Raw genomic sequence first — 18199 nt, 5'->3', positions numbered from 1 at the left:
AAGTGGCTTTTTTCAAGAGTGAAGTAATTTAGGCCAGTTACATTGGTCTTGTGATGAAGAAAGCCATTGGCATCCCGAGAGAGACTGTGAGGACTGAGTGTGACTCACAACATAGTATTTTCCCTTTTTTATTTTTGCTTGCATTTTTTTCCTTTTTGATCTTATTTTTCTTGTGCAGTATGATAATTATGGAAACATGTACAGAAGAATTGCACATGTTTAACATATATTGGATTACTTGTCATTTAGGGGAGGAGGTGGAGGGAAGGGAGGGAAAAATTTGGAACACAAGGTTTTGCAAGCATGAATGTTGAAAATTATCTATGGATATATTTTGAAAACAAAAAGTTTAATTAAAGGAAAGAAAATAACAGATGACCCAAAGGGAATATAGAGTGGTTCAAAGAATGGACAGACTCCCCTAGAAGCTAGTGAGCTGGCAACTAATGGATGTTACAGTAATATTTGCATTGAAGTTTAAGGTTTTAAATGTACTTAAAATATCATTTATTCCCATAATAAATTTATAAGTACTAAGATACTATTTCCATTTTAAAGATGATTATATTAAAGCTTATATTTTTAAGTGATTTATTGATGGTCACATACTAAATAAATAAATCAGATCTATGGTTCTGCTGACTTTTAAGTCCAGTACTTTTCTTTTATACCACATTGATTCTGGAGGATGAAATAAAACTAAGACACTGATTTTAACATTGCATAGCTATTTTTGAGATTAGGTTAGCTTTAGGGAGGTTCCTGTTCTGGACAAAGAGAAGAATAGGTAGGAACTCTTCTGGGCATGGGGTTAATGGCAAATTTCACTGAATTAGTTCTTCCTGATTTCATTTGAGCAGAGGACAGCTTGGGGAATCATTCTATCATATCAGGGAGGAAAAAGGAAAGTAGAATAAGGAATTGTTGATAGGGATAATTCTGAGTACTAAGATATTGAATGAATGTTCCAATTCCATAAAAAATAACATGCAAATAAGCAGCAATTATTCTTGAGTCAGCAGCTTGGGTACTTCTGATAACAAGACTGAAGCACTTTATGTAATTAAATTGAATGGTTAGTAAACCTGCATTATGCAATTTAGTGATAAATTTTTTTTCACAAATTATAAAAATTTGCTAAAGTTAAATTTCGGATAGATTTTCATTAGTGAGAAGATCCTTTCTAGACCTCTGAATGTTATTTACTTTAGCCATCTGTGCTGTAATGGAAATAAATGATTTCCTATTTAATCTGTCCAAAAGTAAAATCTGACTAGAGTTTGAGCATACCTTTGATAGATAGCACCTTTGAAAGAAATCTGAAGATAAGTAAATTAATAGGGTTTGATGAGTAGCCTTTAAGTGTTGTACTGTTTGGCAAGTTTGCAATCTTCTAAAGCAGGGATCTGCATACTATAGATCCAGGCCCAAATCCTACCAAGAGCTTGTTTTGTCTTGCCCTTGAACTAAGGATTCTTTTTTACTCTTTTAAATATAATAAACTTTTTCTAAAATACAAGGGTAACTAAAAGTAGGATAGAGTCCATAATAAAAGGGAAAAAGTGCTTTCTCCTCCATCTCCTGAATGGCTAGCACATCATGTTTCTCCCTGCCCCCATGCCTTACAGCTACAACAATCTAGGCAGCTGCCACTACCACTTTGGCTGGTGGCACTGATATGCTGGGTCTCCAAGGGAGCAGCTGTCTAACATAGACTTTCTGAGTGTGAAAGCCTTGCCTACTGCAGAGGTCAACAGAATAAAAACATACTTTAAGTACCTTTACCCACCTCTCCAAGGTCTCTAAGGAACTATAAGTATATCCCAAGAGCTGGTTCCACATTTTCCAGTGTAGGTACAGAAAGTTGTTTTCAGTTAGTAGTACAGAAGAAATTTTTCAGTGCTATACGTTCCTGTCTCATTGATCTTAAAAGACAGTAAGATTTTCCAGAAGGCGACTATTCCAATTTTTCTCATTTCAAATTCATTCTCCTTTATTAGATTAGGTGTTTCAAAAATTTGTTTTTAGTTTATTGAATAAAATGAGCATTTATATAATATAGTATAATAAAAAGATGATTGTATATGAAATTGCAAATCTCCTATACATAACTTGATATTTCTTTCAAATATACCACTAAATTATCATGTAACTTTTTTTTTCTTCACATCCCCAGCCCAACCTAGAGAGGGCTACCATTAGAAACAAAACCACATACATACACACACACACACACACACACACACACACAAAGTTATTCTATATTCAGTTCTTTCTCTGCATTCAAATAGCTTTTTTCTTCATAGGTCATTTATGTTAATTTGGGTACTTAGTCAAACTAAATTATTTGCTCAGAATCATTTTTAAAACCATATTGCTGTTCAGGTATACAGTGCTGTCTTGGTTCTATTTATATCATTCTTCATTATTTCCTGCAAATTTTTCCATTTTTTTCTAAAATTATCAAGCTTATAATTTTTATAGCACAGTAATATTCCATCACAATCATATATTTCAACTTATTTAGCCATTCCCTAATTAATGGGGATCCCTGCAATTTCCTATTCTTTGTCACCAGAAAACTACTATGAACATTTTAGAACATGTAGGTTCTTTTTCTTTTTTCTAATCATCTTTGGAAATAGACCAGCAGTCATGATGTTTTAAGAGGGACTTTCTGTTCTTCCTTTTCTATTAGTATTTCTAAAGCTCTTAAGAGAAAAAAAAAAGTTACAGGACCAAGCAAACTTTGTGTCTAGTATAGGAAGATAGAATTGGCCAAAAGGGACCATCCTATTAAGAATATTCTGATATGCTATTACTGGTTTCAATCAATCAAGCAGGAAATTTTGTGCCTTATTTCTGGCCATATGTGATTCAGAGTATGCACCTTAGAAGCTGCAGTGCTGGAAGAAATGATGAATCAGTGACTATACAAAAAGGAATAACCACGTATCTCCTCAACCTTTTCCTTACTAGCTACAAAAAAAAAAAAAAATCAAGACTGTTTTAGTGGATTCCTCAGAAGTATGGGGTGGAAGAAAGTATGAATTGCCTTCTTTTCCTTCCAAACAGGCTTCTGTGGGGCCATATGCCCATGACAATCTAAAGCTCATATATATCCAGGCAAAATAAGCCTGAGACTGAGTTCAGGCTGCCTCTTTTATATTTGCTCTTTCTTATCTTAGGCAAATGAGTATTTAACTTGAGCTTAGTTGCATCGAGTCAAAGCTGAATGGAACTTGAGGGAGAGTCCCTGGCAACTACTCCAATAATCTTGGAGAAGATAGTCATTGATAGGAGATCTAGCCTAAACCTGGTCATTTTAGTGGCCAATGTACCTAGAGTTGTGTGGTCCCTGTAGAGCTGAAGTGAAACGTAAAATGTTTAATCATCAGTCCTACAAACTGCTTTATTTTCTGTTGAAAATAACCTAGTAGAATATAACATTAAGTGCAAGTTGTTCTGAAATGTTTTAAATCTTTTTGTCACTGACTTGCTATAATATAAGGTACCTACCCCATACCATATTTATGTTCATCACATTGCCTTTTGGGAGAATCCTATAACTTCTTACAATGGCCTCCATAGCATCAGAGTAGATGTTTAAGGAGTGTGAGGAGAGGAAGCAAAATTCTCTCATTGGAGGTTAGTCTTACCAAGACTGAACCCACATCTGTGTTCAAAACACAATTGTATGCTACATTTCAAGCTCCAGGGCTTAGTTGTAGTTCCACAGGATTGGATTTATATCTTGCCAGAGCTTCTTCCAACCAGCAAAGTATGTGAGATCTTCATATTAAATTGGAACTTAAGGCTATCTAGAGTGATCTGCACTTCCCTCTATCCATCTCACTCTTTACTAGGGTATCCAATCTGTAAGTCAGGAACTGTGCTAAACACAAAAAATACAAAGAAAAGTACAAACAGTTCGTCTTTGAGAAGCTCACATTCTAATGACAGATTACTGGAAAAGGAGATCCCTACCCGAGGAAATGAAAAATAGGAGAAATGGGGGGGAGGTGTTAGTGGGTAATAAACACTAAAATTGTCACTTGTAACAGCAAACAATGGTAAAACATTTTCATGTCTATCTCTAAAACCCGAATCAAATTGTTTCTAATGGTCCTAAAATGACAATATCAAACTTCTGTCTTGTGTAATGTGTCAAATACTTTGCCTTTATTTAACCCACAACATTCTTTGCTTCTGGTCTGGGTTTTCTCGTGTTCAGCCAATGAACAAAAAATTATGTTATCTAGGCTTAAATCTATAACGTAAAAAAAAATCCCTTTAGTGGTGAGTAGCACGATTAAATGTGAAGTGCATAACTATATACATTCCTTTGAAATTATGCATTTCATTAATTTCAAACAGTACTTTGCACTGAATAGGTAGCTTAACAAAATGTATTTAGTCAAATTGAATTGACCTGGGAAGCAGCACTGGAAAACGGCATTTTCACAGGATGGTTTGGGAAAGAAGTGATCGTTTCATTTTCCTTTGATTTCCTTCTACATTTGAGTTTCTCAGATCTCTGTCACCTACGTGCTATCTTTTATTACCCTACCACCCAACTGAGGGAAATGTTTGCGTGTATTCTCCTGAAACCTCATGGTCAGCACAAACTGAAGGGGGTTGGGGAAGGGACAGGCATTTTTCTGGGCACTCCCTCGGAGTAACCTGGACTGTCACTTTACAGGTTTGTTTCTCAGGCCAAAGGGGGCCTGGGTGAGGCAAGGAAGAGACTCCCTGGCTTTGCCCCGCCCCACATTGGGGGCTAGAGTTTCACAGCCGGATTCCCTGCCCTCTTGACTCCTCTGCCCTGTTTTCCTTGTCTCCTCACACACACCCCCGCCCAATCCATAAAACACCGCAAAACTGTCAAACCCCCTTAGTCCCCAAGAAAAACCTGAAGGAAGTAAAGACAGGTTTCCCTGGTGAGTGGAAGCCAGTGTTTTTAATGCCGCACTGAGCCCCCAGTCCTCGCTCCAGTCAGTCCCAGGTCCCAAATCCACACACCCAGTGAAACGTTCGCGGGAAGAGTCGCTGGGGCGATTCTTTGGCCCTGGTAGCTACTAGTGCGGACGAGGGGAGGGGCGGCGGGAGAGGAGGAAGGGAGGGAAGAAGAGAGAGAGGGAGGAAGGAGGAAAGAGAGGTGGGCGGGGGGGACAGGGGCACCGGCCGCTCTGTGCCCAGAGTCCGGGAAGCCGCCTCCGGGGTGGGACCAGAAGCGGACGAGACGGTCCAGAGAAGGCGGAAAACGGGACCCGGGAGGGAGGAGGAGAAGCGGGCCGCCCGAGCAGCAGCAGCGGCAGCGGCAGCAGCAGCGGCAGCCCCGGGGCTCTGCCTGTCCCCGCCCAGGGGAGCCTCCAACTAACTCCGCCCGCCGTCGCAGCCGCCTCTGCCCCCACCGCAGCTGCCTCCGCTGCCGCCGCCGCCGCCACCGCCGCCGCCGCCGCCGCCGCCTCCAGGAGGGTCCAGTGTCCGTCCCGGGCTGGCGCCCCGCCGGGGCCGGACAGTCCAGGTTGGTGCGGCGTGGGGGGTGGTGTGGGGGGAGGGTCTGTGCAGAGTTAGCCCGGGTGGGCGGGTGTGTGCGCCTGCTGAGCCTGGGAAGTTGGGGAGATGTCAGGCCCGGGACGGGGATAGCTTCTTCCTTCTCCGGCGCCGCAGGCACGATTGTTGATTTCCTCAGTCTTCCCCCCACCCCCTTACCCCGCGTAGTCTGCCCCTGCTCTTTGCAGATGGACCTCGGGACCCCGCCCCGGGGGTCTGCCACTACGGGGAAAGCTATTCCCGGGGGCTTTGGGGACTGTCCCGCAGCCGAGGAGGAGGAGTGATTTGTCTTAACCCCGACCTCAGGCCGGCCCCTGGGCCAACTTAGCCTCTCTGCCTTGGGTGCAGGTTTCTCTTGCTTCGTTTTCCCTCTTCCCGCCCCTAATCCCGAATCTCTTCAAGCTTAACATCTCCGGATTGATTTGATGAGTCCCTTTCTCCTCATCTCTTTACTGTCTAGGACAAACACATTGTCACCCTCACCTTACATGGCATTCTTCCTGGCTGTCCAAGTCTTCTTCGTGCAATCCCTACATTTGGGAATGGTCAGTAATTAGTTGGAATCTGTATCAAGTGGTCTAACCTTCCTCTCACTATTGTATTACCCTCCCCCCGCTCCCTCCAAGTCAAATTTAGGAAAACTTTAGAGTCTGTTGTTCCTTCCTTATGAACTGGCTACAACGTAAGAGCAAGCGGGAGTGCCTTGAGTTTAGCAAAGAGATGTTCTTCCCTGGATAGTACATTTTTTTTACCTGACTCAGCTGAGGCTTTGATAGTGTCTGTTTGGATACTAGGGGAAGGGAGGGGGGAAATGAGGAATGAGTGATTAGGTGATTAAAGATTGTATTTTAAAAGTTATGGGCAATTTTTTTTCTTTTCTTTTTGTTCTTAGTGATTCCCCGCCCTCCCCCCCCCCAAAAAAAAATGGACAGTGGACAAATTGGAGTTAAAACAGTACTACTTTTTCCTTGTGAATGTCAGTGACATCTTTAAAACAAATTCAATGTATGAAGTTCGAAAACTTCTTTCTAACAAGTTATATATTTACAGCATTTCTAAGGAGCTGGAACTCATCTGTATGATTTTTCCATTTTCTTGGAAGCAATTTTTAAAGGACATTGTGTAAGGAATATCTGCTTTATACATGGGAAGATCTTTGTATATAGAAACTGCTCTTTCTTATAATATTCTCCAACTCCCATCACCTTTTCCTATCAGAAATAAAATTTTAAATCCTTGATTTGTTGCACAGTTTAATCTTAGCATTGAAAGTAATTAGCAATGAATGCAAACAAGTTCAAACACATTGCTCAGGTAAATTGCAATCAGCATTTTTCCTGAGCTTTCAATTTATAATTTGTCTCCAAATATGGAGTATTTAAAATAAAGCTTGTGAATCTTGCTCATTTGCACGGAAAGCAAAAGTGAGAGATGCCTAAATGAATCAATATTATGCTTGACATTAGATGATTGGAAGTGGAACTTTTCCCATACCTTTTCAAGAATACATAATTCTCTTTCATAGTGTTTTATACACAAATCAAATGCATATTCTGATGATCACATGTTAATTATAATTTGATTTTTAATCATGAATTATCAATGGTCTTTTTAGTTCATGTATTAAATAGACTTACATAAATGCCACGTTTTAATATTTTCCCATAATAATTTTTCACATACTTATTCAATAGAATCCATCTTGGAAATATGGAGCTTGTAATGTTAAAGCTGAAGAAAAACTACTCACACAAATTAGCCTGTATTTGGCTCTATAATGAAGTTTAAGAAACCATTGAAATTTAGGCCCAAAACTTAATTAGTAAAACAAAATTCAGCATCATCTTCTGGTTTTCACGATATTCAGTATTTGCCTTTGAAAAGAGAAAAAAAAAGATATTGCTGTGTGTGTGTGTGTGTGTGTGTGTGTGTGTATGGAAACTACCTACCGGGATGTAGGATCAACAAATCTAAAACTGAAACCTTGACATAAAAATGGAAAGTTAGCATTTTTGCAGTCTTTTGCATAGTTGATTAATCCTACTAAACAATACTGATTTTTAAAAGAAGGTTATGGGCTTTTTTGTGAGTCTTTTTGCAGATTAAAGTAAGGATGAAAATTGGTATAAATCTTTCTTGAAAACAATGCCTATGAAAACAACATGATAAAGAAGAAAGAGTTGGACCAACAATTTAAATGTTTCTAGACCTTAGTTTCCTCCTTTATAAAATGTGTATGTGTATGGGGGGGGCATAGTTTAATTGATGTCTTAAATTTTAGCATTCTGGCAATTTGAGCTATTTGATAACTATCTCTCAATAGTGTTTACTAGTGCAAGGCACTATACCCAACCCTTAAAGAAAAAGTAAAAACACTCCCTCTCCTCAAGGAGCTTATATACTTAGATGGGAAACAAATATAGAAAAAGATACTTGCAAGATTTATACAGAGAGAATGAAAATAACCTTAGAGGGCAAGATACTAGTAATTGGGAATGGGGGAGCAGAAAAGACTTCCTGTGAAAGTTGGTTTTTGAGCTGAAGCCTAAAGGAAACCCAGGTTTCTAACAGGTTTCTAACAGGAAGATAGAGAGCAATCCTTTGTAAATGCATAGAGATTGGAAGGAGGGAAGGAGGGAGGCAATGCTGTTATGACTGAAACCTTGAGTATATGGAGGGGAGTAATGTTTTCTTAGGACATTATCTTTCAAGGCCTGGTTAGGATTTAATGTTCTTTAGTAATATTAATTTTATTTCTACTTTCCTAAAATCCCTCTTCATGCTTAGGAGTAAAAAGCTAGGACTTTCTGAGTGTACTTGGAATTTTTTGAGCCTTATGTACCATGTTAGACTAAAGTACAATTTAGAATAAATTCATCACTGCAGCTAAGTGGGTTAAAGGGTGGCCTGAGGGATTTAATGTTGATGTAATATTTGGGTTTTTTTTTTTTTCCTCCTAGAATTTGTTTCCTATTTAGGAAATTAGTATCAAAATATTTGCTACTTCCTTTCCTCTTGAAACTTTGCAAGGTTAATGGAATATTGAGGCCAAAACTTTTTCATAGTGTAAAGAATTAAGAGCTTTCTAAGTTTTCGATCTTTCAGGCCATTAGTGCTCGATTTTCTGAAGAGTATTTTAAAAGTTTGAAAGAATTCCTCAGATGAAGGTTTCTAGAGGCAGCCATCAAATCTCTTTAATTTTTTCTTTTTTATAATTATGAACTTGACAAGTATAAAAAAATCAATATTTTCTTGTAAAAAGACCAGAAAGCACAAATTTCATGTGAAACTGGAAAATATTATATATATGAAGTTAGAAATCCAAGTTGTACAACTTTTTAAAAAATGTGTATTTTAAATTTAACAAGGTAATTCCAATACTGCCTTGCTTGTTTGTGTTCCTCTATGAAATACTTTCTTTTCTTTTCTGTGCATTTCAAATTGTTTCAGCAATATTCTTTTATTTCTCCTTGAGGGGGATATCATAATTATTATTCCCTTTCCCCATAATTCCCTCTCCTCCAAAGGGGATAAAAAAAGAGATCTTTTGAAATAAATCTGTATTTTTAAACAAATCTAAGTATTGGCTGAAAATGCATGTTTGAAAAATGTGTTTCATTTTAAATGTCTAGTCCACCACCTTTCTGTCAAGCAGTGAAAAATACTCAGAGACAAGTGGTGTCTACAACTTTGTGCATTTAAAAGGAGCAAAAAGCCCCAAAACATCTCAACTTTTCAGAATTCTATTTTGCAACATAGTATATATGCCTCAACCTGTGAAGGGAGCAGAGGCTCCCTCTTAGAATTCTAGTGTTGAGTTTCATAGCTAATTTACCATGAGTACCCCTCAGTTTAGGAGTGGGATCAATGCTATATGAGAACTTGTAAGATATGTCTTTGAGATATTGAAAAATGGGGGGAAATTGTGTATGTTTTTGTTATAGCATTGAAATAAATACATCTTTGGAAAAGCAAATCTGATATTAATTGGTTAAATGGTGTTAGTCAGTAGCTCCCTCATAAATGGAAAGAACAATAGCTAGTTAATAGCTTGAGTTAATATCAGAGAAAAGAATCTCCCAATCTTCCCAGTGGATTTGTAGGTTTGGGCTTTGGGACAAAGAAGCAGAAAATATTCGCAGTACAGTATATATTCTTCTCCTGATTCTGCCCACTTCACTCTGAACCAGTTTCATGCATATTTTCCCAGGTTTCCTAAAATTCCTTCTGTCATTTATTATGAAATAATATTTTTTCTTTTATGTTTACACATTCTTTTTTGTTTAAATATTGCCTCATTCAAGGGCACACTTTTTATTTTTGAAGTTCTTTTCTATTATAAAAGAGCTGGTATAAACATTTTTAAGCATCTTTCCCTCTTTGATATCTCTGGGATATAGAACTAATAGGGCTAATGACTTTTTGGTGCAGTTCCAAATTGCTTTCTAGGTAGCTGGACCAATTTGCAGCTCCTCCAATTGTCATTTCCCCTTTTTTGTCACTTTTGACGACCTGATTGGTGTGATGTGGAACCCTGGAATTGTTTTAGTTTGCATTTCTCTTATTATTAATGATTTTGAACACTTTTGCACATGGTTTTTGATAGCTTGCATTTTTTTAAAGCAATACTTATACTAATTCCTTTAGGAATTTGCTCTTAGTCTCATATATTTCTATCAGTTCCTTATATATCTTTGGTAATAAACCTGTACTCAAAGAAACTTGATACAGTTTTTTTCCTCATAGGTAAGTTTTCCCACTTAAGTGTTGATTTTGTTTGTGCAGAAATATTTCAATTTTACGTATTAAAAATTACCCATTTTGTCCTCTTTTGAATCTTTGGATGAGAATTCTTCATCAATGATTGTGAAAGGGTATCTTTCTTGCTACTCTAATTTGTTTAATAGATGACCTTTTATATCTAGATCATGTAACCATTTAGGGCTTATTATGCTATATACAGTATGAGCTAGTGTTCTAAATCCAATTTCTGTCTTACTGTCTTCTAATTTTCCCAGCTGTTTTTATCAACTCACCATGAATACTTAAATCAGTTGTTGGAATCTTTGGATTTATCAAACATTATGCTACTAATTTTATTGCTTCTGGAACATATATTTAGTCTATTTCATTGATCAACTTTTTAACCATCTCTACATGGCTCAGATGATACCGTGTTGCAGTATAACCTCAAATTTGGTACTGCTAGAATACTTTCTGTTTTTTTTGCCCTTTTCCCCTTCAATTATTGACACTTTCTTGCTTCAGGTAAATTTTAACCTTTGGTAGTTTTATTGTTGTGTCATTGAGTCTATAAGTTAATTTAGCTAGTATTGTCATTTTTATTATACAAGATTTACCTTTTATATCCAAGCTAATTCTATTCCCTGAATTTTGCACATACAGCAGACATGAAGAAGTTTAACTCATACAATTATTTAATGGAAGAACTGGAAGTAGAAAAAAGATTTGAATATGCCTTTCTTTACAAAGTTCTACCTTTTATCAACTGTAATAGGATTTTTTTCACAGCTATCCACCTTGTACACCTCAGAAGACTTCTGGGCTGTAACTGTCTTGTTAGTCCAATTTTACTCAGTTGCAATTAATGCAAACTAATTAAAATATTAGCTAACAAAAAATAAGAGGAAGGCACATCCCTGCAAAATGAGAATTTTCGACAGCTCAATCGCAAAGAGAAAATGAACATGAAATACATTCCAGTGTTCAGTATTAATGACTGCAAAATTGTCTATTCCATAGATCTCTTTTTGTTTGAACTGCCAAGAGTTGACCAAAGATTGTCAGTATAGGGAAAGGTGCACTGGATTTTGAGTCAGGATAATTAGATTAAAATTTTGGCTGTGTCATCTACTTAGCAATTGGGTGAGACCTTTCAGAGTCTCACTTTCCTCAATTGTTTAAAAAAATTACTTGTACTCCAAATCTTACAGGATTATTGTAGAGATCAAATGGGAAAGTTGTATTTACATATAGTTACTTACCGTTTTCATATCTGCTTTCTTAAGTAATTTAATAGAAATGTTTTTTATATGAATCATATAATATAAGAGTTGAAAGGGACCATAGAGATCTACTTGACCAGCAGTTCTCAAACTTTTTGGTCCCAGAATACTATTATTGTTTTTAAAATTATTGAGGACTACACAGGGCTTTTGCTTATGCTAATATAGCAATTGGTATATAGTATGTTAGAATTAACATTACAAACATTTAAAATATTTATTAATTCATTAAATTAATATAAATTCATTACATGTTAACAGAATAGCATTTTTATGAAAAATAACCATATTTTCCAAAACAAAAATAGTGAGAAGAGTCGCATATTTTGGCAAAGCTCTTTAATGTTTAGCTTAATGGAAAAGAGTTAAATTCTCATTTCTGTTTCTCCCTATTACCTATTTTACAGAAAAATAAAATTGAGTTCCAGAGAGGTTAGATGATTTTCCCAAAGTTATATAATGACTGACAGGCTTTACACATATGGAGTAATATAATCTACTCAGGTTCTCTTTAGTTGCCTATACTGCAAGGCAAGAATTGTGGGGTTCTGTGGGTGCAATCATTTTAAAAAGACTTTTGGCATATACAGAAAAGTTTAAATGAAAGTAACATTAAAACAAATATCTCTCATTATGAAATGCCTCTCTCTTCATTCTCTTGTGAAAATAAATGAACCTGACATATCAGTCACACTATTTAGGTACAAGACATGTCAAACTAAGTAGAAATTGCATTGCAAATTTGATCTTTTCTGTCAGTTTTTTTTAGATAGCTATAACACAAGACGATGTTTGGGGGGCATTTGATCAAGTCAGTAAGAAGCTATGACTTAGGGGTAGTAATTCAAAAAAGATTAATGTGCTGTGATTTGGGTTGGGGAGAGGAGGTAAAATGTCAAGACAGAGCAATGTAATATGAATATAGTGTACTGTGGATACAAAGACAAAAATGTATTTCTCCCCAATCTCAATTAAACAGTTAACATCAATTAATGTTCACAAAGAAAATGCTTACTGAAAAGAAACAGCAAGAACTAACACACACACACACATACACACACACGCACACACACACGCGCAGAGTATCCCTCTTGAATGAGGGCACTAATACGCTTAGGGAGAGTGAACTTAGTAAACTTCAAGTTGTGATAACCAATCATTTGTTCTCTACATTAACTTCTGGGCTGGATCAATGAATTCTTTGCTTATGGGACTTAGTATTCCAAATACCTTTTACAATAACTAAAAGATAGATGGCACCATGTGTTAATGCCCAGTGAGACAGAAGAACCAAGGCCCTTCCCTCACTTGGAGGATCATAGGAGTTTTTGCTTTGCTTTCTACCAGGAAAGAGGAGAAATTTTTGTCCAAGCTTTTTGTTTGCATGCTCAATTTTGGCTCAATAGCCAATTAAAAGATTTCTTGTTACCATTCAGTAAATTGATAGGAAATAAATATATATGCGTGATTGAAACAGGGAGAGAAAGAGGCCCTCCATCACATCACTCATTTTTATTTTTATTTTTGTTTTTATTTATTTATTTATTTTTTACATCTCTCATTTTTAGAAGAAGACTTATAAAGCTTTTCTTTGCATGGGTCGATGCTAGATAGAATATATTTTATATTCTCTAATGACAAGGCCTTCATTGGCCATTTTCCAGTATTGTACATGCAAAGATGAGAATGTTATATTGAGGTTGTTGTAATAGTGAATTCTCATCCTGCTTTTGTCTTTATATTATCTATTTTTCCCCTTTCTTCTACTTCCCCTTTGTCTCTTGTCTTTTTATTTGGAGTAAACACAAAATAAAATGACCTCTTATTTATTTTATGCTTTTGTAATTACAAAGGAAATTATAAGCTTTTATAAAGCTTTAGACTGTTTCTAAGTATATTCCAGGTGGATAGAGATGGAAGGATGTGTTTGATCATCCCAAGCTCTAATATAGTAGAATGATAAATGACTTTTGAATTAGGATCCTTTAGTTTAATTTCAAACTAAATTTAAGCAAGTCCTTTAATCTTCCTATACCTCAGATTGTTTATCTGTAAAATGGGAAATTACATTTGAAAGGGACCATAGACATAATCTAGACCATTCTATTAAGATACTTGGCTAAGGTCACATAGGAAGTCAATAGTTGAGCTGGACTTTGAGTTAAAGATCTCTGACTTCCAATTCATCTTTCACTACAACATTGTACAACCTTCTCAGATTTATTGTCAAGATCCAATAAGACAATAAGTAATTGAAGAATATCTTGTAAGTTATGAAGTACATTATAAATGCTACCTATCCTTATAGTCATTATAATCTATTATTGATTATATGAAATCTACTGTGATTTGGTATTAGGTTCACAAGCAGATCTAAAATATGGAGGCTAATGACAACATGAGAGTCCTGTTATATGCTAATAGAAAAAGGATCCAAAAAGAGCATCATACATATTCCCATTTGGAGACTGGCAGGATCCAGTGTAAATGTGGCATCTGAAGCACTATATACATGATGACTATGAGGCCTGGATTTACTACAGAGGCTATATTAAGCTTCTAAAACTATTTCCCCAGCTTTATCTACACATAATTCTTAACCTTAAAAGAGAAAGGAAGAAAACCAACAGTGACACTCTGTAATACAGTCAGTTTATCAGCATTGAAACAATGATTGCTGTAATACAGCTGTGCTCGGTTGGCCTTTTACAAAAGATGAACAACAAGAGAAAATCCAAATAGTTATTGTATGGTGAGTCTCAGAGGGCAACTGTCCATGTAGAGAGAGGAAAAAAGCAAACAGAAGAAATATGATAAAGATATCAAATTTAATTTTTAAAAAATTTAATAGAATTAATGCTGAGAAATGACAGAAGTAAATATATATATATACTATGATAAATGGATATGGTGTGGCTCATTTTGAGAAAAATACTCATCATGGATAGCCTTAAGGATGCAAAGGAAGCATGGTACTTTTGCCAACAACAGCCACAAACAAGGGACAGTTTTCATATGCATAAACTATGGAGTTAACTACTGGTATGTTGCAACTGTAAAGCAACCCTTAAAATATATATATATATGTATAATGCATTAAAATAAGTAGTGAAGTTTTTAAAGGGTAGAATTACTCAGATACTTTGCAAGTTTTTTTTTAAACCCTTCAGATAAATTTTAGATATTGGATTTACCTAATTTAGAGTGAATTAGCCTAAAAATTATTAATGATTTAATTTTTTGCCCAGAATATATATTCTTTGATATAGAAAAATTTCATGGTTTTTATTTTTTTCAATTTAGAGTTTTTAGGAGTTTCCTGCAAGTATTGGGAGGTTGAATAACTGTATGGGTATCAAAAAGTCAGAATATCTAGGATTTCAGTTTTCCTGATTCTGAAAATGACTTTCAAACCACCATGCCATACTTTTTCTTTCCCTTTTTTAGATTATATTGTAGAATTCTGTGTAGTAGAAAGATGCAGATTTAGGGCCATTACAAAACTCCTTTTAGACTTCCCTAATCCAAATTGAAATTTGAAGGGCATTTCCTTCCCCTCTCTACCCTGCCCCCTGCCTGTGTTCTTTATTTCAAACTAGAATGATTTGAGGGTCAGATTTGGGAAGACATATCACCTAGTCATCATTTTCCCACTCATCAGAAGCATTTTCTTCCGTGTTATATGTTCATTCTTTCATTCCTCAAATTGTTGATGTAGCACCTTTGTCTACCACTGACATATTTCTACTTCTTTTATGTTTTTCAATTACCTTTAAGTAGAGGAGAGGAAGAAAAAGCTGTTATAAATAATAAATATACATAGTAAAGTATGTTAAAATATTACAGAGAACTCTTCTTTTATTCCTATTTTCTTTACTTTGTAGATTTGAATTATCTACTTCAAAACATAAGTAATAAAATTAAATCCCTGAATGTTGTATCTTTATATATATATATATATATCTGGAGAGAGAGAGAGAGAGAGAGAGAGAGAGAGAGAGAGAGAGAGAGAGAGAGAGAGAGAGAGAGAGAGAGAGAGCGCAGAGTATATGAGGGTGAAGTGGTGGAAGGGGACAGTATATATATATGTATGTGTGTGTGCTACAGAGTGGGAAAGATAGGGAAAGAAAATCTGATCTCACATGCTGTGTAGGATCTGAGGGTGAAAGTGTGTGTATATATGTATGTAGGAGTAATGAAGAGGATAGGCATATAGTGGAGTGGGAAGAAATGTACCAATCAGTCAGTCAATAAGCATTCAGTAAGCATCATATATATGCAGGAATATCTAATCACTGACGATACAAAGAAATGCAAAGAAATATTCTTTGTGCTAAAAGAGCTTACAATCTAATGTGGGGGGAGACAATATGCTAATAATTATGTACAAATAAAATAAATAAACACACCCCTATGATAAATTGAAGCTAATCATTAGAAGGAAAGCAGTAATAATAAGGGGAATTGGGAATAGCCATTTGTAGATTTGCCATTAGGACTTCGTGCTTCTAAGTCAGAGAAATGAGAAAGGAATTTGGGGAAAGACATTTGGGGAAGGGGTAGAATTTCAAAAGTAAGGAAGGAATTGGGAAATTAGGTGGGAGTCATGATATAAATCTATATCTATCTATATAGATCTGTATATATCCAGATTATATATAAATATGTTCTAATTATAAAATATAAATTAGAAAATTATCAACAAACATGAACTTATTCATATGCAAAGAAATTCAGAAGATGACAATTACACATGAAAGCAATGTTCTACATATAGCTTGTTCCTTTTACCACACATTAATATTGACATTTTCCTGCATGTTTATATATATCCCCCTACACTTTCTTCTGGCACCCTCTGTGTAGCTTTTAAATGTTTCATAGATGATTTTTTTCTTTACTCTCTTTTCTCCTTTGGTTGGTATCTCCATTATTATCCTCACTATCCCACTCACTCTTTCTGCCTTTCTCTTTCTTCCCTTCTAATCTCTTCCCTCTCTCCCAAGAACAAAATAAGACCTTCTTAGGTCATTCAATATTAAATTTATCCATAGCAGAAAGATATTCAGCAAATATATTCATCAATGAGGATACCACATTGATTCAGCTAAGAATAGCTTCCCAAAGTTGGTCATACTTTTTATTCATGGTCAGAAGTCACAGAGAGGGAGCTGTAATCTTTTGTTTTAGGGAAGCTAGCCTAGCCAATATGACAAGGTCTCCCCAAATATTGCTATAATCTCCCAACTCTTGTCCCACAAATAAGAACCTTCCCTTGTTTAAAAAAAAAAGGTTAGTAAAACAAAACAAATTTGAATTGGAGTAGTTGTATTTGGAAATGTATGTCTCCCTATGTAATAGATCATAGGATCTATCACTTCTAGAACAAGAGGTAAAAGTCATACTTGTTCATCATTAGTATTTTAAAGTCATAACTGGTTATTGCATTGATAAGAGTTCTCAACTCTATCAGAATTATTTTCTCTTACATTGCTATGATAATTGTATTGTATTTATAATTTATCTTCTGTTCATTTTTCTCTGCAAGAGTTCACATACAATGATACATTTTTCTGAATCTTTCTCTTTTATAATTTCTAATACCACAGTCATAATACTCTTTTATATTGATGTGGGCAGTTTGGTGGCACAGGGGATAAAGTGCTCAGTCTCCAGGCAGGAAGTCATCTTTCTCAGTTCAAATCTGGTCTCAGACTTTTAAGAGCTGTGTGACCTTAGACAAGTCACTTGTATGCTTCAATTTCCTCAACTGCAAAATGAGCTGGAGAAATGACAAACCTCTACAATATCTGGGCCAAGAAAATCCCAAATGCCTCTTGAAGAATCAGACAAAAGTGAAATGATTAAACAACAAAAATCATATTGTTATGTATAGTTTGCCCAGCCATTCCCTGCTATATTTGCTTTTTACTAAAAGCAGTTTTAAATGACTGAATTTCCTTATTATCAGCAGGGAAGAAAAATTTGGCCCTTAAATTTATGGAGTGGATCCTGGATTCAAAGAAAATTTGTTGAACGCTGATGTACTTACTTTCAAATCCCTCTTTTTACACATGAAGAAATAGATCCTCAGTGATTGCAATATTTGATTAAAGCCACACTACTAATGAGGAGCAAAATGGAAATCTAAATTAAGAAGAAGGTACGTTATATACCTTTTTTTTTTGAGACGTGGAAGCAGGAAAATCTCAGTTCAACTCCACCATTAGGCCTTTGACCAGTTAATGTATTTGTATTAGTTTTCTCATTTGTAAAACGGGAACATCAACAGTAAATTCAGGATTGTATTGAGGATTAAATGAGATAATAATTGTAAAGGGCTTAACATAGTGCCTGACACATAATAAGTGCAGTATCAATATTAGCTATTATTTTTTTCCTATGCCATCTGGTAGTACAAATGTATGCTATCCTTATTCTTTTTTATTTGCTAAGAATGCTGATACTCTTTAGCATCTTCTAAATATTGGTACCTTGGCACCAAGTTTTGATTGCCTCTCCTTAGTTAAGTTTCTGTTTTCACAGACCATGTGTATTAAAAGTTTATTTTATTTTATTTTTTTATTTTTTTACAAATGGGCATAAAGTCACACCTA

The 18199-nt window shown here is 35.7% G+C and overlaps 1 protein-coding gene across 6 annotated transcripts in view; it reads left to right on the top strand.

The window, feature by feature from the left end:
* Positions 1 to 5104: 5104 nt before the first annotated feature.
* Positions 5105 to 18199, top strand: part of PAM (peptidylglycine alpha-amidating monooxygenase) — a 355927-nt gene continuing 342832 nt past the window's right edge. For 2 of the 6 annotated variants that reach the window (XM_051995214.1, XM_051995205.1), the window contains exon 1: positions 5110 to 5527. The gene's annotated coding sequence lies outside the window, so the exon portion shown is untranslated. Of the gene's footprint in view, positions 5528 to 18199 lie in introns of all 6 variants that reach the window. The other 4 variants (XM_051995235.1, XM_051995226.1, XM_051995250.1 and 1 more) reach the window with 4 other exon arrangements.

This window comes from Antechinus flavipes, chromosome 1 (genome assembly GCF_016432865.1).
Source record: "Antechinus flavipes isolate AdamAnt ecotype Samford, QLD, Australia chromosome 1, AdamAnt_v2, whole genome shotgun sequence".
In the NCBI taxonomy this organism is placed as follows: domain Eukaryota; kingdom Metazoa; phylum Chordata; class Mammalia; order Dasyuromorphia; family Dasyuridae; genus Antechinus; species Antechinus flavipes.
Note: the sequence above shows the minus strand (reverse complement) of the source record. Positions and strands in the feature narration are given on the sequence as shown.